The following is a 27332-nucleotide window of genomic DNA, read 5'->3' as shown; positions in this document are numbered from 1 at the left end:
CAACACGTGGGGCGTGAGGTCTCCACAGTACATCGATGTTGTCGCCAGTGGTCGGCGGAAGGTGCACGTGCCCGTCGACCTGGGACCGGACCGCAGCGACGCACGGATGCACGCCAAGACCGTAGGATCCTACGCAGTGCCGTAGGGGACCGCACCGCCACTTCCCAGCAAATTAGGGACACTGTTGCTCCTGGGGTATCGGCAAGGACCATTCGCAGCCGTCTCCATGAAGCTGGGCTACGGTCCCGCACACCGTTAGGCCGTCTTCCGCTCACGCCCCAACATCGTGCAGCCCGCCTCCAGTGGTGTCGCGACAGGCGTGAATGGAGGGACGAATGGAGACGTGTCGTCTTCAGCGATGAGAGTCGCTTCTGCCTTGGTGCCAATGATGGTCGTATGCGTGTTTGGCGCCGTGCAGGTGAGCGCCACAATCAGGACTGCATACGACCGAGGCACACAGGGCCAACACCCGGCATCATGGTGTGGGGAGCGATCTCCTACACTGGCCGTACACCACTGGTGATCGTCGAGGGGACACTGAATAGTGCACGGTACATCCAAACCGTCATCGAACCCATCGTTCTACCACTGCTAGACCGGCAAGGGAACTTGCTGTTCCAACAGGACAATGCACGTCCGCATGTATCCCGTGCCACCCAACGTGCTGTAGAAGGTGTAAGTCAACTACCCTGGCCAGCAAGATCTCCGGATCTGTTCCCCATTGAGCATGTTTGGGACTGGATGAAGCGTCGTCTCACGCGGTCTGCACGTCCAGCACGAACGCTGGTCCAACTGAGGCGCCAGGTGGAAATGGCATGGCAAGCCGTTCTACAGGACAACATCCAGCATCTCTACGATCGTCTCCATGGGAGAATAGCAGCCTGCATTGCTGCGAAAGGTGGATATACACTGTACTAGTGCCGACATTGTGCATGCTCTGTTGCCTGTGTCTATGTGCCTGTGGTTCTGTCAGTGTGATCATGTGATGTATCTGACCCCAGGAATGTGTCGATAAAGTTTCCCCTTCCTGGGACAATGAATTCACGGTGTTCTTATTTCAGTTTCCAGGAGTGTACATCTGCGAACTTCTTATCTGCACTCTTCGCGGTTTTATTCCTCTTCTGTATTTTTTCCAACCGTTCAAGCATTTCGGTGCTTTGTAGAGCTAACCAAAAGAGGAAATAAATGAAAATCTATTTTTCTGAACATGAACTTTTCTGTCTTGGCTACCTACTTTCATAATTCCCTCTTTATTCTTATGGACGTTACCGAATACTACCATAAGTCAAGGTTGTCTTGACTTCTTCACTATTTTTATGCAGTTTTACAACTACACACTTGTCTGCTACAAACTTTTTCTCTCGTTTCTTGAACCCTATGGACCACGTCTTCGAAGTTTATCGGCTACTGCGTAGGGTTATTTACCTTCAGGACGTAGCTGCAATCACATAACTACATGATGACGGAAACGATTGTTTCATGTAAACGATCAGGACTTATTACAACGATTGATAGTACGGACGTGCGATCGTGTAAATATGAAAAATATTTTTGCACCAGGAGTTCAAATGGTTCAAATGGCTCTGAGAACTATGCGACTTAACTTCTGAGATCATCAGTCGCCTAGAACTTAGAACTAATTAAACCTAACTAACCTAAGGACATCACACACATCCATGCCCGAGGCAGGATTTCGTACCTGCGACCGTAGCGGTCACGCGGTTCCAGACTGAAGCGCCTTTAACCGCACGGCCACACCGTCCGGCTGCACCAGGAGGAGTCACCACCAAGAACAGCAGTGAGAAATGATTAACGAGGTCTGGATCATACTCAGTTTGTATGTGTGTGAGTATTCATTCTTTCCTTAGGTTGTAGAACATTGCAGGTCATTCGGTCGCGGATTCGCTTACTTGTGACGCTATTATGCCCCTTCTAGTGAGTCAAGTTCCCAAGCGTTTCTTCATTCATCCTGCAGTAGGCTGAGTACGACGTATTTCTCGTACTGGTCTGGAAGTCTACCGTCTCAGATCGGTAAACAATTTTTGATCTAAACTAAACGTTCAGTGTCTCGTGCATTATGTAAATGGTAGTGGGACAGAAATTCCTGGACGAGGAAAGAAAGTTGACAGATTTCTGCAGAGAGCAAACGACAAAGGGAAATCTGCAGACGACATCTTCACCCGATGTACGATAGATCTGCAATGATGAAAAACTCTTCCCAGGAAGGGGACGAAACGCTGAGATTTTCCACAGAATCATTGGGATTAAGGCACAATAGAACGGGAAATTTTTATATTATTTAAAAGTAGTTTTTATTTGTTAATTTTTTTATTTTTTAAATGAATTGCTAACAAACAAACTGTATACAGTTTTTCTTCATTATTTCAGTTAACCTCATTGTGGTGCATTAAGAACAAGGTCTCTTCACATCATAGTTGTAGAATTTTTTTCAGTTATTATTTGCGAGACAGACCAAAAAGGCGGGCTAATGGCGTACCTGCACTGCCGCAGGAAATCTGATTGCATTTCACAGCCCCTTCGACAAGAGTTCTTACCGCCAACTTAATAATGGAGCTTCCTGTTTATTTCGGGACAACTAAGTAACGACTCCTCAGTAAACACCGTCGAAAGGCTCTAAATAATCATAAGGACACAATATGGCACACGAATTTATTTCTGTGAATGGGATGACACTGCCAAGAAAGGACAGATTGTCGCGGTGGACCGGTTATGGCGTTTTAACGACACCTGTCAAACGTCCATGTCATCATACACAATTACCGCGACTACTTTATTGAGCCGTAAGGGGCGTGCTGTCCTCATGTCAACATCCTGTGTGTTCCAGCCTCCCTGCTCGTTAGGGTGCAGCCACCGCCCGTACACGCCTAATGATGCTCGCCTGGGGACAATATGTAAATGAACCTCTGATGTCCTTTCAGGGTTGGGACGGAGCTTCGATGGTTGTTTACATTGTCACTTTTTTCCACCTCTCATTTATATTGAAGTACGTTTTGTACATTTAAACAGCTATTGTTCGGGTATGAGGTATTTTTCATACCTGCCGGACACGCGAGGAAAACAGAGGCTACAAGGATAGACTTTAGCTTAGGACTCTAAACAATCTGTAATTAACAGCAAAAGAAATTCATAGAGAAAGCAAAGTAAACCTGGCAAAAGACGATATTAGTTTAAGAAAGATTATTATTCATTGCAAAAACAGGACTCTAGAAGTGGTTGTGTAGCACCGAAACCATCCAACAAACAATGACCGTCAGATAACAATTTCTTGTCATATCTAGCTTCTTGCTGGAATACAGTTCACTCACGTATTTACTATGTATGCTCTAAAGCCACACAGCAGTCACCAGAGGACTAAATTTCATTCTTGTTAGCAGCCAGTAAAAGAGCACAACATCGAAAATGCATCACTAACTAATTCACAGTATCTCTCCAAATTTTCCTAGTCCCTGTTCTTCTCCCCGTCTTTGTTTCGTCCTGTCTTCATTGCTCATTCTTGCATTTCCTGTTCTGCTGAAGTTTTCAATCATTGTGCGTCTGGTTATCTGAGTGGTAACGCGTTTGCATACCATGCAGCGGACGCAGGTTCGATTCCTGGCTGTGTCGGATATTTTCTCCTCTCGTGGACTGTGTATTGTATCGTCCTCATCATCCTTTAATCGTCACCTACACGCAGGACGCCCAATATGGCGTAATCTCAAACAAGAATTACAACTCGGCGGCCGAACTTCCCCGGATGGGATCTCCCGGCCATCAATGCCACACGATCATTTTTTTTACCCTATCGTTTTCTCCAATCCTATTAATTCTTGTTCTATATATGATAATTCCATTACCACTGTCGTACCTTCCATTAATATTTAATGGAATGTATTATGAGAACTCTACCTAAGACTTCTTCAATAACATTCAAAATATCGTAAAATATTCTGTACATTACTGTAACTTGTTGTCTTCCTTGTTTTTCGAATACGTTCTCCACAGTTGCAGATATTCAAGTTGCTTCCAACACAATCAAAACAAAAAAACAAAAAGACGAACGCATCTTGCAGAAGCAAAACGAAACACACTAAACGAGGAGAGGATAGCATTTCCCCACATCACAGAAACGTAAATATTTAGTGCAGTGAAAGTGTTGAATATCCAAAACATACACATGGAAGAACAACAAGAATGAAGTAAACAACAAAAAACTGCGTGTAACGATAAGAATTAAAACTGTTGATAGTAGCCAGCAAAGGATGCGAACTGTTCAGGATCCATTGTTACAATGACCACTGATGATGCTTTAGAATACAGCTAAACGAGTTTGGTCTTAATAAGACTTTCATTACAGTTGCAAAAGACGATAACTAACCTGTAAGTATTAATACAACTTTTCATTATGACAGCCACTATTCGTATTACGATGATTAATATTTATTTCTTTAATATTTTCTGTGAACATAGCAATTTATATTACTGTAGAGAACTTCTGGAAGGACACCTGGTTAAATTAAGAAAGTCTTCTGGGAACGCTGTACTGGGGTCTCCGCCAGAAAATTTCCAGTATCGTTGCACACGCCTAGTAGCCGCCATCTGTTAATATAATTCCTCGTCCGCAGGGAATATCTTTTTATCTGTACGCGAAAGAAGCCCGTATAAGGATGAAATTTTAATCAACGTATCCCACAGGTATGAAAATAATGAAGTATGTTTGATATCGTTAGTTAAGGTGTGCACGACGTAACACATTGAATTTCCGTCAGCGTACTTCCAGCTAAGAACCCCTACCCTAACACCAATGCGCCGGAGTATGCCCGAGAAGATTCTAGTCTTACGATGTGTCAAGTTGACGTTGTTCAACAAGGGACAATACCTGTATGAATTAGAAGGAAAAAAGTAGCGCCGCGTCTGCATAGTGCAGAAAAGAGGTAATTATCACGTGACTTGGCAGTACAAGGGGTGCAAAATGTAATGAAACAAAACACTTAGTAACAAAGAGTTGGCATGCGCAGAAAAAAAGTAAATTCAGACAACCTTAGAGTGAAGCTGTATTTGGTTTCCATGATAATGTGAAAAAAAATATCAAATCTATCCGCCACATCGACTTGGCTAAATTGCGTTGTGATATTTACAATACGTTTCTCAGTAGGTGTCTATACTTATAATCACAACGCTCCAAAGGTGAGAAAGTTACTCGTCTTTTCCGAAATACCTTCGATGGGAGCTTCTAAACGCTCAGAATTGGTGGGGATTTGGCTTCCGTGCGAGGACGTGACTTAACGCTATCATTTTACCTTCAGTTTTATGTAATAACAATGTCTCGTCTCTCGTCATTCAAAAAATGACTGCCCTCTTGAAGGCACTTTGTTAAAACCAGCGTTGCATTAGCTATTCGTGTTGCCATCTGTCAACAATGATACGACCCAGCACGTATATATCTTGGAAAATTCAGGAGCATGATACGGGAAATTTGAGAAAAATATATTGATCCAATTGTCATGATTTAGCGTCATTTCTCCTTCACTTGCACACCGATGACAAATTCTTTGACCGCCATACTCGGCTGCTAAATGTGTTCCTCATCGTGCAGTTGTTCCGCTACTTGTTGTCCCATCCTACAGTTCTCCATAACACTGGAGCCCTCATGATACGTTCACTGTACATTTCGTATATTTGCCTGTGAATATTAAAGGCTGAAAGATTTTCTTGAGTTCAGAAAGTGACTCACTACATTTGACACAAACACTGGGCCTGTCGACCTCCCTTGAAAATGTCACATTCAATTTCGTCGACTGTGTCGCTGTCGGCTAATATATGTCTCTCTCCAACAACCAGGCTCCACTAGTTGAGCTGCACACACGCTCTGGGTTGCAAATCAGCCGTGGCATTAAGTACTGATGAAATATAATTTCTGAATGCCCTCTGTAACTTTGAGAACGAAAAAAGGATACGCTGAAATTTAGCGGTTACTTCAACAAATTCAACCTAAAGGTGTATTCAAAATATTAATACAATTTATTTAATCTACTGAGCAAGACAAAACCGAGAATACCAGCGACAAGTCTACTTGACAATTACGGCCTGCTGATCACATTGTGAAAATGTTAATCGGACTCTGGAATGATGGGTAACTTAAAAATATTTAATGCTATTTGATTCTACTTATCATGAAGTGTTTGCGAAACTTTCGTCTCATTTCGGTCTCAGTTTGTGATACTTTGTTCATCAGAAAATCGAAAAGACGAAACGGAATTTCATTGCAATACAATTATGCTTGTCAGGCTCGATTCGCGTGGCGACGTGAGCACGCGTGTTAATGAGAAACCTCTAATAAAGAAAGAAACTGCGAGTAATTATTAATCAACGCAGGTAATTTATTGAAATAATTAGCAACCAGCTGCATAAAAGAACTATTTCCTTAAACAACGCATACAATTACTTATTCCAGATCCGTTAATAATGACCAAGTTGAGGGAGACATTATTTTTGGGATAATCAATTTTATTTCATGGTTTCCTAAACAGCATTTAAAGCTATCACTCGCCCCACCAGTATCGGGGATATGATATCACAAAATGAAATGTAAAAATGTATATCATTATAGAATTACGCTGCTCTAAGGCTACCTCTTTCTTGTATAATATTAGGATTAACTCTCAAGATTTTTTCTTTCGCATATGTCTGTTGATTGTACAGGGTGTTTCGAGAAGGACTTCACAATTTTGAAAATTCATATAAATTAATTCATAGTACCTAAACAGGTGACTGTAGAGTCAACTTGTAGGGAAATACATCAAGTTTTGTCTCACGTATTTCGCGAGTGCCGAGTCGCACCATAAGGAGCGCCAGCGGACGTTCGTTAAAGATGGTTGCCTTCTCTGGGCCCGGGCGTGCTAGGTCTACAACTACATCTACATCCATACTCCGCAAGCCACCTGACGGCGTGTGGCGGAGGGTACCTTGAGTACCTCTATCGGTTCTCCCTTCTATTCCAGTCTCGTATTGTTCGTGGAAAGAAGTATTGTCAGTATGCTTCTGTGTGGGCTCTAATCTCTCTGATTTTATCCTCATGGTCTCTTCGCGAGATATACGTAGGAGGGAGCAATATACTGCTTGACTCCTCGGTGAAGGTATGTTCTCGAAACTTCAACAAAAGCCCGTACCGAGCTACTGAGATACTCTCCTGTAGAGTCTTCCACTGGAGTTTATCTATCATCTCCGTAACGCTTTCGAGATTACTAAATGATCCTGTAACGAAGCGCGCTGCTCTCCGTTGGATCTTCTCTATCTCTTCTATCAACCCTATCTCGTACGGATCCCACACTACTGAGCAGTATTCAAGCAGTGGGCGAACAAGCGTACTGCAACCTACTTCCTTTGTTTTCGGATTGCATTTCCTTAGGATTCTTCCAATGAATCTCAGTCTGGCATCTGCTTTACCGACGATCAGTTATATGATCATTCCATTTTAAATCACTTCTAATGCCTACTCCCAGATAATTTATGGAATTAACTGCTTCCAGTTGCTGACCTGCTATTTTATAGCTAAATGATATGGGATCTTTCTTTCTATGTATTCGCAGCACATTACACTTGTCTACATTGAGATTCAATTGCCATTCCCTGCACCATGCGTCAATTCGCTGCAGATCCTCCTGCATTTCAGTACAATTTTCCATTGTTACAACCTCTCGATATAACACAGCATCATCCGCAAAAAGCCTCAGTGAACTTCCGATGTCATCCACAAGGTCTTTTATGTATATTGTGAATAGCAACGGTCCTACGACATTCCCATGCGGCACACCCGAAATCACTCTTACTTCAGAAGACTTCTCTCCATTGAGAATGACATGGTGCGTTCTGTTATCTAGGACCTCTTCAATCCAATCACACAATTGGTCTAATAGTCCATATGCTCTTACTTTGTTCATTAAACTACTGTGGGGAACTGTATCGAACGCCTTGCGAAAGTCAAGAAACACGGCATCTACCTGGGAACCCGTGTCTATGGCCCTCTGAGTCTCGTGGACGAATAGCGCGAGTTGGGTTTCACACGATCGTCTTTTTCGAAACCCATGCTGATTCCTACAGAGCAGATTTCTAGTCTCCAGAAAAGTCATTATACCCGAACATAATACGGTTTCCAAAATTCTACAACTGATCGACGTTAGAGATATAGGTCTATAGTTCTGCACATCTGTTCGACGTCCCTTCTTGAAAACGGGGATGACCTGTGCCCTTTTCCAATCCTTTGGAACGCTACGTGTACGTTTTGGTTTGAACAATCGGTCGGCGACAACAGTTTAGTGTAATTTCCTTAGGCTAAAGATCCTCCTATTAGGCCTACAATTTATGAGTGGCATAAATGTTTTGTAGAAACAGCTGCTTGGTAAGACATGGGAAATCAACAAGTCGTCCAAGCACATCTGACGACGTCATTGAGCTAGTGAGACAACGTTCTGACAGCAGCCCTACGAAATCGACCCGGCGTGCATCTCGCGAGCTGCAAATCCCACATACGACGGTTTGGCGTTTGTTGAGAAACCGGTTTCATTTGAACCGCACAGACTGACGAGCATAGAAGCAATAAAATTGCTAGCAAGAACTTCTGTGCGGATATGTTAAATCGATTGCTTGAGGATGAACATTTCTTGGACAAAATAATCTTTTCTGACCGGTCGACTTTTCAGTTAAGTGGCAGGGTTAACACACACAATTGTAGGATTTGGAGCAATGAAAATCCACATCAAACATTACAACATGTTCGTGATAGCCCTAAACAGAACGTTTTTTGTGCATTGAGTAAGTACAAAGTGTACAGCCCCTTTTTTTTCTGTGAGAGAACTATCAACAGCATAGTGTACCTGGATATATTACAACAATTTTTAATACCACAGATCGATGAGGATGTCCAAGAACGAAATGTTTACTTCACGCAAGATGGTGCGCCACCCCACTTCCTGGTTGACGTCCAGGATTTTCTCAGTGACCGATTTCCAGGTCAATGGATTGTCCGCGACGCGCCAAATGTATGGCCCCCAAGTTCCCGAGGTCTGACACCACTCGAATTTTTTATGGGGATTCATCAAGGTTATCGACGTTAGTAATATGGGCCTGTAATTCAGCGAATTACTCCTGCTTCCCTTTTTGGGTATTGGTGTGACTTGAGCAATTTTTCAGTCTTTAGGTACGGATCTTTCTGTGAGCGAGTGGTTGTATATAATTGCTAAATATGGAGCTATTTTATCAACATTCTCTGAGATGAAACTGACTAGTATACAACCTGGACCGGAGGCCTTACCTTTATTAAGTGATTTAAGCTGCTTTGTTACACGGAGGATATCTACTTCTATGTTTCTCATCTTGGCAGTTGTTCTTGATTGGAAGTCAGGAATATTTACTTCGTCTTCTTTGGTGAAGGAGTTTCGGAAAACCGTGTTTAATAACTCTACTTTAGTGGCACTGTCATCAGTGACTTCACCATTGTTATCGCGCAGTGAAAGTGTTGATTGCGTCTTGCCACTGGTGTGCTTTATGTATGACCAGAATCTCTTTGGGTTTTCTGCCAGATTTCGAGACAGAATTTCGTTGTGGAAATTATTAAAAGCATCTCGCATTGAAGTACTCGATATATTTCGAACTTCTGTAAAACTTTGCCACTCTTGGGGATTTTGCGCTCTTTTAAATTTAGCATGATGATTTTCGTTGCTTCTGCAACAACGATATGACCCGTTTTGTGTACCATGGGGGATCAGTACCATTACTTGTTAGTTTATGTGGTATATATCTCTCAATTGCTGTTGACACTCTCTGAAAACATTCCACAACTTTTCTACACTTACATGATCAGATCGGAAGGAGTGAAGACTGTCTCTTAAAAAGGCGTTAAGAGCATTTTTATCAGCTTTTTTAAATAGATATACTTTGCGTTTCTTTTTGATGGTTGTAAGTGTTACGGTATTCAGCCTAGCAGCAACTGCCTTGTGGTAGCTAATCCCTGTATTCGTCACAGCTCACTATTTGTCCAGGATTATTTGTTACTAAAAGGTCAAGTATGCTTTCGCAACCATTTACGCTTCGAGTGGGCTCATGAACTAATAGTTCAAAATAATTTTCTGAGAAAGCATTCAGTACAATTTCGGATGATGTTTTATGCCTGCCGCCGGCTTTAAACGTATAATTTTTCCACAATATCGAGGGTAGATTGAAGTCACCACCCACTATAATTGCCTGAGCGGGGTACTCATTTGAAATGAGACTCAAGTTTTCTTTGAACTGTTCAGCAACTATGGCTTCTGAGTCGTGGGGGGGGGGGGGGGGGGGGGGGGGGGGTCGGTAAAACGATCCAATAATAGTTTAGTCCGATTGTCAGGTATAACCTCTACACATATTATTTCACATGAACTATCTACTTTCATTTCGCCACAAGGCAAACTACCTCTGACAGCAGTAAGTACTTCACCACCAACTGTATTTAATCTATCCTTTCTGAACACTGTTAGATCGTTTGAAAAAATTTCGGCTGAACTTATTTCCCGCTTTAGCCAGCTCTCTGTAGCTACAACTGTTTGAGCTTTAGTGCTTTCTATTAAGGCTTGGAGCTCTGGTTCTTTCCCAACACAGCTACGACTATTTACAACTACAATACCAATAGTTTCTACATCTACCTTACTGTGTTTTTACGTGCCCGCGTTTAGACGGATGCCCCTTCTGTGGTACCCTGAGACCCTCATGGACAGACGAAGCTCATTTTTCTCTGACGGGTGAGGTGAACACACAGAGCTGCCAAGTGTGGGGATCTTCACCTCCAGTCACTGTGCATGAAGTTCCTCTGCATGGTGAACGTGTCACTGTAAGGTGTGGCTTCACGGCTATGTTCATCATTGGCCCATTCTTTTTTTAACAGCTTGGGGTTCAAGGACAAAGACGTGCATTGTGACTGGCCAATGTTACTGCGATATGCTTCGCCGTTATGTCATACCCGCCCTACAGGAGAGAGACGCATTGAACTCAACAGTTTTCATGGAAGATGGGGCCCCACCACATATAGCTCTTGAAATTGACTTGCTTCTCCGAAACACATTTGGAAACGATCGAATTATCTGCCGATCATTTACAAATGATTGGCCTGATCTCATTCCCTGCAATTTCTGTTTGCGGGGCTACCTAAAGGACAAGGTTTACTAGGGGAACATTTACACATGCGCTGATCTGAAGCGCAGCATGTCAAGAGAGGAGCCAGCATACCTATGGAAGTATTTCGTTCTGCTGTGCAGAATGCAATCCTGCTCTTTCAGACTCTTCTGGACACTGATGGGCGCCCTATTGAGTTCCTTCTATAGCAGTAATGGTACTGGTATGTAATGATAAGATGTACCGTAGCAGCACGTTAAATGTTTTAGTTGAATTGACTCAGCATTATTTCTCTTCCCCATGTCCTAGACATTAATGCCACCTAGTTTGGTTCTCGTACGGTAATTAGTTTCAGTGTTATACGTCTTAAATAAGGAAAGTTTAATTATAACCACCCAGTATTTCAAGTTATGGAGGACTTAACATCCCGACTTATAGTAGATTAATATTCATTCAGCTTATGCGTTTGAATTACAGTTGTGTGTGTAAATGACGACCTTTGGTTCTCCAGCATCTGGTGAATAAAAGTTACTTTTCAAAACAATAATTTGATGTCTTATGTATTAAAAAAATTGAATTCTCATGACATAAAACTTTTGTTTCGGTTCAAAGATTTTGTTGCTAGGTGTCGCGATCGACGTTGCTTCGATAATAGATTATGAAATTATACACCACAGTATAGGTAACAGAAAGTTGATTGACGCCACAATTTTGATATTGTTATGTGAGCTGTTAGAAATAACTTTAAGATACAGGAAGTTGATCTGCAGACTTGCACCGGTTGTGAATGAAGAAATATTTAGATGTTTCCACAAATTACTACAACCAGTCAACTTTTGATTTCTTCTTAAATTTTTATTTTCCATTACTGGGTTCGAATCATCATCAGATAATACATATTTACAGCACGTTTGCAGCATAGTGGGGGTCGCGTAGAGTTATTAGTATCTGTTAATTTGTTCTTGGTGCACACACTGTTTTCAGCAGCTGTTTATAGTTGAAATGCGATTTTTCCACACAAGGAAGCATGTTATTGAACAAAATTATGTACACCTTTATTTATCGATTTTCAATTCGGCTTTCCTAGTGCATTCCTGTTCCTTGAAACCTATGGCTGCAGATCAAAGCGTCCAGGTATTCAAAGCAATTCTAGGTATCTTACCCAATAGCAGATGTAATGGATTTCATAAATCACGACGAGTATATATTTTCAGGAAAACTTTATGCGTTTGATCGTTTACTTGTCGAAAATCGTACATATAATATTTGTTGTGATAATAAAAATTATCAAACAACCAAATAACATTGAAAATTCAGTAATTATCATGCAAATGCATGTGTCTGTTCATAATATTACCTTGTATATAAATTTTAAAAGAAATGAGCGGCACTCTATCCAGCGATCCGCCGATTATGGAGTTTGAACGCTAACGGCGTCACCACCGCCATTTCGAGCTCAGGGTCGCAATGCACCGGTACATACTGACGGTTAGAGCTTCTCTTGCGATTACCTCGGAATCGCCTATGTGTTATTCCTTACTGCTTCCACATTATGTTGTTATAATGGACTACTAAAAATGTAAAAAGTTTGAAATAAATCGGTGACCCGAATAACATAGTCTCACCTTGTCAACTTCTTCCTTCCCCACATAAAAATTGGTGGCTTGCAGTTTGTGTAAACCGTTTAAAGGTCTGAAATTCTTCAATTGATAGGTCATGTACTTTGGCTGTATATTAGTCACAGGCAAAACTGAACATTTTACTTAAATATACACTGAAGCCGCAAGAAACTAAAGACATGCTTACGCAAATACAGAGGTATGTAAACAGGCAGAATATGGCACTGCGGTTGGCAACGCCTGTATAAGACAACAAGAGTGTGGCGGAGTTGTTAGATTGGATACTTCTACTACAATAGCAGGTTATTATGATTTAAGTGAGTTTGAACGTGGTGTTATGGTCGGCGCACGAACTATGGGACACAGCGCTCCAAGGTAGCGATAAGATGGGGCTTTTCCCGTACGACCATTTGACGGGTGTACCGTGAATATCAACAATCCGGTAAAACATCGAATCTCCGACACCACCGCGGCCGGAAAAGGATCCTGCAAGAACCAGATCAGAGAAGACTGAAGAGAATGTCAGTGCGACACAAGTGCAACCCTTCCGCAAACTGCTGCAGATTTCAATGTTGGGCCTTCAGCAAGTGTCAGCATGCGACCCATTCAACGAAACATCACCGACATGGGTTTTCGGAGCCGAAGGTCCACTCGTGTATCCTTGATGATTACACGACACACAGCTTTACACCTCGCCTGGGCCCATCAACACCGGCATTGGACTGTTAATGACTGGAAACATGTTGCCTGGTCGGACGATTCTCGTTTCAAATTTATCGAGGGGATGGACGTGTACGGATATGAAGAGAACCTCTTGAATCCATGGACCGTTCATGTCAGCAGGGCTGTTCAATCTGGTGGAGGCTCTGTAATAGTGTGGGGTATGTGCACTTGGAGTGATATGGGACCCCTGATACATCTAGATACTACTCTGACATGTGAGACGTACGTAAGCATCCTGTCTGATCACTTGCATCCGAGCCGGCCGGTGTGGCCGTGCGGTTCTAGGCGCTTCAGTCTGGAACCGCGTGACCGCTACGGTCGCAGGTTCGAATCCTGCCTCGGGCATGGATGTGTGTGATGTCCTTAGGTTAGTTAGGTTTAAGTAGTTCTAAGTTCTAGGGGACTGATGACCACAGATGTTAAGTCCCATAGTGCTCAGAGCCATTTGAACCATTTTGAACTTGCATCCGTTCATGTTCGTTGTGCTTTCCGACGGACATGGGCAATTCCAGCAGGACAATGCGACGCCCCGTACGTCCAGAATTGCTACAGAGTAGTATAGAAATGAGACCATATAAATAAAGTATTCTGCAAATCTACAGATACAATTAATCTGCCCTCCGTCCTCATAATGACAGATGTTTCGTCGAATAGAATTCGGTGTCCATTTTCTAAGGCGCGTTCTGCTACGGCTGATTTTTCTGGATAGCGTAGGCGTAAGCACCTCTCGTTTTCCGTCCGGTGTTGCTCCACAGTGCGTACTGTTTGACCGACGTAGTAACAGCCACACGGACATGGTATCTTGTAAACTCCTGGAGTTCTAAGCCCTAATTAGTCCTTCGCAGGCCTCATGAGCTGTCGAATTTTTGCTGAGGGCCTGAACACCGATGAAATGTTATATCTCTTCAGGAGCCGGCTAATCTTTTCCGACACTGTACCACAGAAAGGCAAAAAACACAAATTTCTTGCTTTCTTCTTCGGTGATGTTCTCTTCTCTGTTGGTGTGTTTCTTGCGTGTCACACCAGATATAGCCTGTGACACCTGTCCGTGGCTTTTCCCCCTTTTGCCGGAAGACTTTTCGGAGGTGACTCAGTTCTAGTGGTAGATCTTCAGCGTCTGAGACGGCTTTAGCACGATGGACGAGGGTATTCAGAACGCCACGTTTTTGTGCCGGATGGTGGTGGCTGAGAGCGTGCAGATACCGATCTGTGTGTATCGGTTTCCTGTAGACACTGTGGCTGTGGTGCCCATTGGTTTTCCGTCGAACGAGAATGTCAAGGAAGGGCAATGCACCATCTGTCTCGACTTTCATCGTAAAATTTATGTGGCCGTGAATGCTGTTCATGTGTTCTAAGAACTGTCCCAGTTTTTCACGACAATGGGGCCAGATGATAAAAGTCTCATTGACGTAACGATAAAAGCAACTTGGCTTAGCTCGAGCCGTCTCCAAGGCGATGTCTTCAAATTTTTCCATATAAAGGTTGGCTATGGATGGAGTTAATGCCACGCCGTCCGACTGGTCGAAATACTGGCCGCCATGTAGGAAATACGACGATGGCAACGTGTGCTTAAACAGTCCCACAATTGTGCTATCAAATAACTGCGAGAGGAGATCCATACAGTCTTTGACCGGAACACACGTAAACAGGGAAGACGACTTCAAAATTAATCATTATACAGGGTTATTACAAATGATTGAAGCGATTTCACAGCTCTACAATAACTTTATTATTTGAGATTTTTCACAATGCTTTGCACACACGTACAAAACTCAAAAAGTTTTTTTAGGCATTCATAAATGTTCGATATGTGCCCCTTTAGTGATTCGGCAGACATCAAGCCGATAATCAAGTTCCTCCCACACTCGGCGCAGCATGTCCCCATCAATGAGTTCGAAACGGTAAGGCTTCTGCTTTAGCCTTTTCCGTAAGATTTTCCAAACCGTCGGCTGTGGTACGTTTAGCTCCCTGCTTGCTTTATTCGTCGACTTCCGCGGGCTACGCCTGAAACTTGCCCGCACGCGTTCAACCGTTTCTTCGCTCACTGCAGGCCGACCCGTTGATTTCCCCTTACAGAGGTTCAAAAATGGCTCTGAGCACTATGGGACTCAACTGCTGAGGTCATTAGTCCCCTAGAACTTAGAACTAGTTAAACCTAACTAACCGAAGGACATCACAAACATCCATGCCCGAGGCAGGATTCGAACCTGCGACCGTAGCGGTCTTGCGGTTCCAGACTGCAGCGCCTTTAACCGCACGGCCACTTCGCCTTACAGAGGGATCCAGAAGCTTTAAACTGCGCATACCATCGCCGAATGGAGTTAGCAGTTGGTGGTTCTTTGTTGAACTTCGTCCTGAAGTGTCGTTGCACTGTTATGACTGACTGATGTGAGTGCATTTCAAGCACGATATACGCTTTCTCGTCTCCTGTCGCCATTTTGTCTCACTGCGCTCTCGAGCGCTCTGGCGGCAGAAACCTGAAGTGCGGCTTCAGCCGAACAAAACTTTATGAGTTTTTCTATGTATCTGTAGTGTGTCGTGACCATATGTCAATGAATGGAGCTACAGTGAATTTATGAAATCGCTTCAATCATTTGTAATAGCCCTGTATCTCCTTGACTAAGACGCACTTATTTAATTATATTGACAAAGTCGTCGGTTTTCTTGATGTGATGCACACAGCGACCCACATGCGGTGCAAGGAGGCTGGCCAGGTGTTTTGCCAATCTGTAAATTGGTGACCCAATGGTGTTTACAATGGGACGAAGAGAAGAGTCCCGTTTGTGGATTTTTGGTAGTCCATAAAGCGTACGTGGTCTCGGCACCTGAGGGAGCAGGTTCTTAGTAACGCCCTCTTCCAGTGTTGACTGTTTTAGAAGCTCTGATATCTTCCTCATTATTCTTGACGTCGGGTCCCGTGGCAGTTTGCGGTATGTATCCTCTTCAAGAATCAGCTGGATTTTGGCGTCGTACTGAACATCTCATGAGGCCTGCGAAGGACAATCTGGGTAACGCATGGAGTGTACAAGATACCATGTCCGTGTGGCTGTTACTACGTCGGCCAAACAGTACGCACTGTGGAGCAACGCCGGACGGAAAACGAGAGGTGCTTACACCTACGCTATCCAGAAAAATCAGCCGTGGCAGAACACGCTTTAGAAAATTGACACCGAATTCTATTCGACGAAACATCTACTGTTGTGAGGACGAAGGGATTTTGGGATAGCGTCATAAAAGAAGCTATGGAAATAAAAACCTCTGAAAACCCCATCAACAAGAACGGCGGTTTCCAGCTCAGCACAGCCTGGGACCCGTCCATCGCGAGATTCAAACGGGAGCAACGGACGCAGGATGAAAACATTACCATATATGGCGAGGAAGAGAACACTAGTGACGTCACAGCCAGCACTGCGGCTATATAACGACGCGGCCACTGCGACACAACAGTCATTCTTACCACTTGACAATGAGGAGAGCTCGGTCGAAAGCTCGTGGGATTTTAACCACCTGACGCGACAGAAAGCTCATGGGATTTTCACCACCTGACGCGGCTGAAAGCCCGAGAAAATTTTATTAAAGCACACAATTAAAACCAATTCTGCCAACAACTGTTTGTCAGGACTGAAATATATATGATTACTTAAAGACCAGCAGTTAATGGGCTAAGCCTTTTATACCTTTGTCATATGGACTGAGCTATTCCTTCCTTATACAGCTTTTTCCAATGCTTGTTTATAGCACGGGTGAGCTTGTTCTTTTCCCACTTGTTATAGTAGGAAATATTGGATCCGTTGCATACTTCGATACACTAGTGCAAAATCAGAAATGAAACAAAAATGACTTAGCTGTTTCTTTTTGCAGGCCCTTCATATGTGATTCATCAAAAATAACTACATGTTATTCTGTATTCTGTAAAATTTATCGTTGTTTCTGTGATGGTTCTTAGTATTAGATATTCGTAATTTGCAGATTGGCTGTATTTATGCATTGTTTTTTAATGTTGTGAAACGAAGTGGTAGTCACAGTTGTAGCGAGGATGGTTACCCGTTTAAATTGGTCGCAGGCAGTTAAGGTCATCGACTTAATGCTGTTGTGGGAAAACGTGTTCAGCTGAAGAGCGCGGCCAGGGTCAACGACGGGGATGTTACACGTGGCCGCTGCTGGCAGGAGGGGGCGAGGGTAATGAAGAGTGCGGCGTGTGGCGCTGCCTTGATGTAGGTCAGCTGTGTGACGGCCGGCAGACAGCGACAGCCCCAACCCACATCCGGCCGCGCGTTCTGCGGGCGGCTCGCATCGCAGGCGCACCAGATAGACAAGTTCTTGCAGCGTCATCTCTCTGAAGAGCGCGTACCGTGTCAAGGAGGGTACGTCTGGTAAACTAACTTTTGCCCCCTTCTCTATCCGATTAAGATGAGACACCTATAAGATACCACAGGGATTATGCGGAAGAACTTTTACTCTTCTAGCAGCAGTTTATCGTAGGTCGCTGGAAAATAGCGCAGGTCATTTACTTTTTCAAGAAGAGGCATGGGCATATGTCCCGACGTTAATCTGTTGTAGAATTATAGAACATGTTCTATACTCAGATAATATGATTCTTTGGGGAACGAAAATCTTCTCTATAAAAATAAACATGGATTCTGCAAACAGAGATCTTCCGGATCTCATCTCACTCTGTTTCTCCATGAGATCCACAGATATGTGGACACCGGCTCTCAAGTTGACTTTAAAAAAGGCTCGATACAGTACTGCCATTTAATAAAAAAATAAAAAGAAAAAAACACGAGCTTACCGAGTACTGGACAAGACTTGCCACTGGATTCATGGCTTACTTCAAGAAATAACTAAACACCTCGTTCTTGATGGAACAAAATCGACAGATATAAAGGCAATTTTAGCAGTATCCAAAAGAAGTGTGGTTTGTGATGGGACTGTTACTGTTATGATTATACAGGTATTCCACTTAAAGTGTATGCCACTATAACTTACAAAATAATAGGTGACAGGAATATTTACTAAGACAGGCCCACATAAGAAAAGGTACACTTGCTGCAGATTTATGAAGGTAGTTTACTGAGTTACTTTCAAGAAAGTTTGAGAGGTGGCATGAGCCCCCTCTCATATTTCTCTGAGTAATTCGATCTTCCTCTCTAATTGCATGTGGTGAAAAGTCGCTATTCCTTCTCACGCAGACTTCCCATGCAGCGTCTCTCGTCACCCGGGTGGTCCGGTGACAGGCGGGCACTGCTGATCTTGATAGGGTTAAGCCGACGGGTGTGATGGAGTCGAGTGAATGCTTTCCAGACGCCGACATTGTCATAAGAGCGGCGGCAACACGCCCACAAGGGCCTGACGGAGCGGCTGGGCTAGAGATTCCGTTACTTCGCCGAAACTTAGTGAAAACCGTTTCTGGCGGGCTACCAGCGAGGCGTGGGAAAGACTTGTGTTCCCAGGCAGTCTTGGCGGGCAAATTCCCGCGTTTTCTGCAAAATCGTAACTGTGATTGGCTTGCTCAGGGCATAGCTCCGTGACGTAGCAAAATCGGCGCAGAAATTGGCGCCAAGAATCTCCATTGGCGGATAGTTAGTGCTTCGGCAATAGAGTGGAATTTTCCGCCAGTTTTCGAGTTGCTGATTGGTTCGTTTAACCACAGCCACTGCCCGTGGGGGCAGGAATGTTCTGTGGTCGGTTTGTACGGGTGCTCTTGTGAGGGTCGGCTCTCGCCTTTCGGTCGCAGTAGGTTACAAGACTGAGCTCTCGCTGCTCTGGACAGCCTGCCTTCCATTGGCTGTCTAATATACTTTTATTTAATTTTAACTGTTTGACGTAGTTGCTTAAGTTTCGACTTCAACGTAACATTCCTATTACAGTTGGCAATTGAGCATTCTGCGCACAAGCGGCCTATGTCGTCTGTCTTGAGCAGTTTTGGCTAAAGTTGACTGTATCAGAGTTACTGTGTGACTTCGCTTGTTAAAACCAATCACTGTACCGTCAGTGACTGTGTGACGAGCCTTCTTCGTCTCTCTCAGAGGCGCATTTGTATTGATAGGAAGTCTTTCGTCTGGAACAACCAGACCAGGATAATTTGTTTCGGGCTATACTCATGACATTATCTTCACCACAACGGGATGTCGAAGCAACCAGTCATCGCCTCCAGTACGCCAGATCGTGTCCTTGCAGTTAAGAAGACAGCTTGGTAACGTATGTCCGCAGGTAGAGAATTTGCTCTGTGATAATCAGAGCTCAGCAGAGCGCGCCTGTTCCCGTCTTTTCTTACGTGGTTCTGTCTTGGATGTTCATTGACTGAGTTCTCACTACTGTAGCAGCAATTAATGTTGGGTTGGCTAAGCGTTTCTCTTAAGATTTGAGTTGCAAGGAATTGGCTCCACATACCACTTGGTCATAAACGTCACAAGCTAGTTTATGGACAACTTCACCTTCACAGCATTTATTTGAGTATCCAGTTTGACGTATTGTAAATGTTTCATGTGTTTTGTTTATTATTTTGATTTTAGTCATAATAAATCAAATTGTTATTTTGGACAGAACTTTCATTCTGTGGATCGGTAAAGCAACCCTTTCATTTCTCACTACGTTAATGAAACTTTCCTTTATCAAATTAAATTATTACAGGTGCCAAACTCTTTTCTACTCCACTTGCAGGGTCGATTACAGTCAGTTCGCGTTTCTTCTTAATCCACGTGCAACAGCCAAAGTTGGAGTTAGAAAAGGGGGGGGGGGGCTTAGAGCATCATTTCCACATGAAGATTCTAGAAGAATTTAGTGTTAAATACACTGCTAGCCCCGGCACCTCGCAAGTTACAGCAGTGATTTTTTAAATAGAGCATTAGTTTTTTTACACCGTGTAAACCAGCTGCTTACAAATCCATTTAAATCACATTTCTATCAGTTTTACTTTGGAAGCTAGAAATTTTCAAAGTATTATGGGTATATTCAATATTTTGTTCATAATACTTGGCTCTGTGGAGATGTATATCCTGATACTGGAATGTCGATGTAAGTAAGGTGTTCAAATTTGTGCTCATGTTCCTGAATGCACAACGCAGTGTGACATCTGAACAACCTGTGGACGAGATGTTACATCGCTGATGTCATGGAGCGACAACGTTCCTAGATGCGTCGTTTAAGGTCATCTGGGGTTGTGAGTTCAATGGCGCATCCTTACATATCCTCATAAAAAGAAATGTGTCAATTCGGGCGACCATGCTGGCCATTCCTGCGGACCACCTACAACGTGCTGAGATAAGGAAAGTTTCCAACAGATTTCTCATACACAAACAGCAGTTGACCGGCGTTGACTGGTGAAACGTTGTTGTGATGCCTCGTGTAAGGAGGAGAAATGCGTACCATCACGTTTCCGACTTCGATAAAGGTCGGATTGTAGCCTATCGCGATTGCGGTTTATCGTATCGCGACATTGCTGCTCGCGTTGGTCGAGATCAAATAACTGTTAGCAGAATATGGAATCGGTGGGTTCAGGAGGGTAATACGGAACGCCGTGCTGGATCCCAACGGCCTCGTATCACTAGCAGTCGAGATGACAGCCATCTTACCCGCATGGATGTAACGGATCGTGCAGCCACGTCTCAATCCCCGAGTCAACAGATGGGGACGTTTGCAAGACAACAACCATCTGCACGAACAGTTCGACGACGTTTGCAGCAACATGGACTATCAGCTTGGAGACCATGGCTGCGGTTACCCTTGACGCTGCATCACAGACAGGAGAGCCTGCGATGGTGTAATCAACGACGAACTTCGGTGCACGAATGGCAAAACGTCATTTTTTCAGATGAATCCAGGTTCTGTTTACAGCATCATGATGATCGCATCCTTGTTTGCCGACATCGCGGTGAACGCACACTGGAAGCATGTATTCGTCATCGCCATACTGGCGTATCACCCGACATAATGGTATGGGGTGCCATTGGTTACACGTCTCGGTCACCTCTTGTTCGCATTGACGGCACACTGAACAGTGGACGTTACATTTCAGATGTGTTACGATCTGTGGTTCTACTCTTCATTCGATCCCTGCGAAACCCTATATTTCAGCAGGATAATGCACGACCGCATGTTGCAGGTGCTCTCTCGATACAGAAAATGTTCGACTGCCCTGGCCAGCACATTTTCAGATCTCTCACCAATTGAAAACGTCTGGTCAATGGAGGCCGAGCAACTGGCTCGTCACAATACTCCAGTCACTACTCTTGATGAACTTTGGTATCGTGTTGAAGCTGCATGGGCAGCTGTACCTGTACACGCCATTCAAGCTCTGACTCAATGCCCAGGCGTATGAAGGCCGTTATTACGACCAGAGGTTGTTGTTCTGGGTACTGATTTCTCAGGATCCATGCACCCAAATTGTGTGAAAATGTAATCACATGTCAGTTCTAGTAAAATATATTTGTCCAATGAATACCCGTTTATCATCTGCATTTCTTCTTGGTGCAGCAATTTTAATGGCCAGTAGTGTAGTTTGTGAGGTTTACCAGGTAGGACTGATAGAAGAGATAGACAAGAGCCAACGAGAAGAGACGCGTTTCGTTCCGGGATCGTTTAGTTGGCGCGCGAGCGTTAGAGAGATGCTCAACAAGCTCCGGTGACAGACGCTATAAGGGAGCCGATGTGCATCACAGAGAGGTCTACTGTTGGAATTCCGAGAGAGTGCAATTCAGAAAGAGTGGGACAAGCTATTACTTCCTCCCGCGTATGTTTCGCTATATGACCACAGTGAGAATTCGACAAATTAGAACCAATACAGGGGTTTATCGACTATCATTCTTCATACTTGCCGTTCGCAAATGGAAGAGAAGGGGGAATCAGTTAATCGTATCCGAAGTACCCTCCACCACCCGCCGCCAGGTAGCTTGCAGAGTATAGATGTTGATTTACGAATAGGACGTGGAAAGGGTGACTTTAGATACATGTATGAGCTCTAACTCTTTGATTTTCTCGCTGTGCATTTCGCGAGGCGTATGATGGAGGACGATGTTGCCCGGCTCTTCTTGGAAGGTAAGCTCCCGAGATGTGAGCTGTGAACCTGTCAGTGATGTATAGCGCCTCTCTCCACTGGAGTTTGTTGAGCACGTCCGTACCGCTCTCGGTCGACTAAACGATCCCGTGTCGAATCGTGCCGCCCCTACTAATGAATTCGGTGAGGGTCCAAGACTGATGTGCAATACTCAAGAAGCAGTCCAACAAGTGTTCTGTAAGCCATCTCTTTCGTGGATGAATCACATTTCCGTAGGTTTCTTCCTATGGATCTCAGCCTGGCTTCTGCTTTGCCTGCTATATCTTTTGTGTGGTTATACTAGTAACGGTCGCTTTTAGGTACTTTGCGATAGTTACTGTTTTCAGTGATTTGTCGCCTATAGCGCAATCGAATAGTAATGGTTCGCTTAACTATGTACAATACATTACATTTATGTACATTAGCCAGCCACTGTGGCCGAGCGGTTCTAGACGCTTCAGTCCAGAACCGCGCTGCTGCTACGGTCGCAGGTTCGAATCCTTCCTCGGGCATGGATGTGTGTGATGTCCTTAGGTTAATTAGGTTTAAGTAGTTCTAAATCGAGGCGACTGATGACGTCAGATATTAAGTCCCATAGTGCTTAGAGCCATTTTAACCATTTGATTTATGTACGTTAATCATCGATTCTCCATGGGTCTTCCTTCATTTCGCTACAATTTTTTGCCCTTGCAACCGCACCTATTGACAACACCATCTTGCACGAATAGTCTATGCCTTGTAAAGCTGCATGTGTATAGCAGAGTTGGTATGCTCTGTTAATTGAGCAGTAATAGTAGTAATAAGGAAATAGGTTCCTGAAACCTATTTATTATTCGGGAACTTACGTATCGGCCACGAAACACTCCGAGACCGAGTATATACGGTAGATCCAATAGTGGCGAGACTCGGGATTCGTATTCTGGGGAACAGTGTTTCAAGTAGCCGTATCACCATACAGAATTTATTTATAAACGATTTCCTTTAGTCACTTATACAAAATACTGCGTTGGTCTCTTTGAAATAACAGAACAAATTTCGATTTCTTATCTTCAATAATCCGGGTTTGTACTCCGTCTCTAATGAGCTTGTCGCCGACCGGACGTTAAATTCTAATCTTCCTTAAAAAAAAAAAAAAAAAAAAAAAAAAAAAAAAAAAAAAAAAAAAAAAAAAAAAATTCAAATCTGTGTGAAATCTTATGGGACTTAATTGTTTAGGTTATCAGTCCCTAAGCTTACACACTACGTAACCTAAATTATCCTAAGGACAAACACACGCACCCATGCCCGAGGGAGGACTCGAACCTCCGCCGGGAACAGCCGCACAAATGGTTCAAATGGCTCTGAGCACTATGGGACTTAACTTCTGAGGTCATCAGTCCCCTAGAACTTAGAACTACTTAAACCTAACTAAGGACATCACAAACATCCATGCCCGAGGCAGGATTCGAACCTGCGACCGTAGCAGTCGTACGGTTCCACACTGTAGCGCCTAGAACCGCTCGGCCACCCCGGCCGGCCCAGCCGCACAGTCCATGACTGCAGCACCCCAGACCGCTCGGCTAATCCCGCGCGGCTCTAATCTTCCTTCTATATACCACAGTTTTGAGTGTTTTATGAGTTTAAAATTAGTTTTCGATTACAGTTTACTTAATAATACACAAAGCTACAAAATTTTCTAAAGAATGTATTGAGATTAGTGTGCGTGTGTGTTTAAATGGAAGAGCAGCGTGCCGTTGACCAGAGCTATGATATTAGTGCGAGGTCGTTAGCCAGAATATCATTAAACAGCACATGGCTAAGTTATAATACCTATATAAACCGAAACAATTTTCACTGCTCAACAAAGAAATCTATAATAACTGAAGACGAACTGGTACAGTATTCATTACGTTCACTGAATAATAGGTAACTGATCGTTGGGTGTGGCCACTGTGCACAACAATAACAGTTTCACGGTGCGAATAACAAACGTAGGTCTATAACGAGTTATATTAGCGGGTAGCCTCTGCATGGAAACTTTTAGGACAATTACGGCATCTTGAAATATAAGATTTTTATTTGCTCTTAACGATGGGCACGGATCACAAGAAATTGATACAGAGCAATATCCTCTAAAATCTTGATTGAGTTAACACAAAATGACACTGATAGCATGGGGAGGTGCCAAATGACATGGAAGACTGTATGGAGAAAATGAAACAAGATGTTCTTATCGCGGTAGCTCGTGAGTTCAGGGTTTATGGGACAAAATCGCAAGTTATAATCAAATAGGTAGCTCAAATTGCGTACTAGAACGAGAATGTTACGAGCTGCGCGGAGTATTGATCCCCCTCCCATGGAATGTGACGTTTACATCTCCACATCATCTCCAAACCGTGCACCCATCACCGCCAGATGCAAGCCGGGAGACAAATGGCCACGAATCTTAGTTCTCCACCCTTAACCCCTTCCTTTCAAAATACTCTATATGGCGGTGCGACTCACTGTCTTTATCAATGTGACGGACGAGAATATCGCTTATTTCACATTAAAACAAGGAAACGTAGCAGAAACTTCCCACTCTTCCCATCCTTGGCGTGAAAAACGCATATTAGCAAACAGTATGCTGGTGGTGGCCTAGAGCAGTGTCACTTCAATTAGCCATCCTCTTTGATCTAAGCATAGTGGCTGGGACGAGTCATTCGATTAGGTACAGTTCCAGCTCTACCAACAAAAACACAGAGCCAGCCGCAGCTCCCTTCCGTGAAAACTGCCTTAACTCCTTGGGGATTCTCGCTCCTTCTAATGAATTTCACTGACCACCTTCTGACGATAAAATAGAACCTGAGACTACACCAGGAACACACTGTCCCAGGTTTCTAGTTCAGATCTAATGCTCACAATAAAGTAACCACGAAATAGCGGCAGAAAAATGAAACTTTCTCACAGCCATATGTGACTGTAATGTCACAGTATTTGTCTTGATACTTAAGCAACTTTGGAACTAATATTTCTGTTTTCGCTACCAATGTGCAGCCGGGACACATATCGAGAATACTAGTAATAGTGTATGGTACCCTACAACTTATTAAAGCGACAATTATTTAAATACAGTCCACGCACAACACAGTGCAGTATACAAAAGCACAATAGAAATATTCGATGAAAGCATCGATCAGGAACTTGCTCTTCTACAGGACTGGTACTTGCTCGAGGGGTAATCGAAACAATTTCCGCTGGTGCCAAATACAGGATGTTAAAATCGTATATGGATAGAGTGTGTTAGGTTTGTTACTGTAAACCGTATTAAGAGCATAAATTAGCTGTCATGGAACCAGTTTGTGTTTTTGATAAGTTTTTCAGAGACTGCGTTGTTCCTTAAGACGTCGGATACAAGTATGCCTTACTTCTTTAGCGATGGTTCACAAATGCAGGCTGTATGTAACAGCAAGCAGACTAGAGCCTCAGCAGTTTTACAGTAACGGTATCAGGTGTTTCCATTCGTTTACTTGTTTTCTTACTGCATTCTGTAGGTTGTTCGTAGTAGCAAAGAGAAGTGTTTCACAGAAGCAAAGATGAATAAGTGCTCGTAGCTCTTAAGGTATGCATTTTAAAGCCCATGCTTATGGGGCGTTTTTTCTTTCTTTCTTCGTTTTCTCAAAAGAGGGAATATTTTTTTCTTTAACACTCTGCATAAGCACTAACAACTACTATGTAGCTGGCCATGGCACTATGGGAAAGATTTTTCTGTCACTAACAGTGTTTAGTAATCAATATACTTGCGAAGAAGAAATTCCCAAGTACAAAATACATACCCTTAAAGAAAATGGAATTTTTAACTGTTTACACAAACGTTTAGTTTCATTTATACCTCTCTGGTTTGGCATATTTACACAGCCATTACAACTGGGCATTAGCTTATTGAAGCATATGCGTTTCGATAGTTTAGAGAAGTATGTTGACTTCCTCGGAAAAGTCTCGAAAATTCTAAGACACGGAAGAGGTGACCGTTTCGGTGGAAATCCTGGAAGACGCTGAGGTGTTAATCATTGTTGTTCCCCTCCCCCCCCCCCCCCCTACCTATTCACTCCTATTCACTCGCCCCGCAAGCACAAGGAAAGAGAGCCAGTAGAAGACGTATACCAATTATTTGAAGGAAGCATGAAAATCAAACTTAAAGTTGAAAGTTGTCTACCACATTTACAATTTCCAGTACTGAATTTCTGTAGCCTGTTCTTACATCACAGATGCTCGGTAAAAATATATTGTGTAACGAGGTACTGATTTCTGCAAAAGTAATTGAACTTGACACATTCAGTGAGAAGGGAGGCGGATACTCCTAAAGGTTTCGGTATTTTCGAGCCAAAGAGAAAGGAGCGTGGCCTGAACAAGTTCGGTATGTTTTAGTAGAAAAAAAAAGTCTTGCGGAGTCTAGATGAGTGCAGTGGATTGGGATGCGCAGTTGTGGTAAGGTACTTTATAGCTGTGTAATATTTGAGTACAGTTAAGGTCAGAGTCTGTTGTTCACTTACTTTTATCGTGTTGTTAATGTGTGACTATTCTCTGGTTCGTATCGGAAGCCTTCGTGGGACCAACAATTACGGAATTTTCAGACGTTTACCGACTGCTTTCTATGCGGAGATGCTACGTTCGTGTTTTGTAAGGTGGGAGACTTTCGAAGCATGGTACAGAATCTGGTTTCCATTGATCTGTCCGAATATTAGGGAACTTAAAACTCGTCATTTTCCCACTTAATCACCTTCTTTCAACAATTATTGAGATGTATGGATTTTCTTTTGTGCAAACATTTCACATGTTCTAGTCCCGGACCGCACACA

The sequence above is a fragment of the Schistocerca serialis genome, chromosome 2 (assembly GCF_023864345.2).
Source record: "Schistocerca serialis cubense isolate TAMUIC-IGC-003099 chromosome 2, iqSchSeri2.2, whole genome shotgun sequence".
NCBI lineage: Eukaryota > Metazoa > Arthropoda > Insecta > Orthoptera > Acrididae > Schistocerca > Schistocerca serialis.
This window is presented reverse-complemented; position numbering follows the sequence as displayed.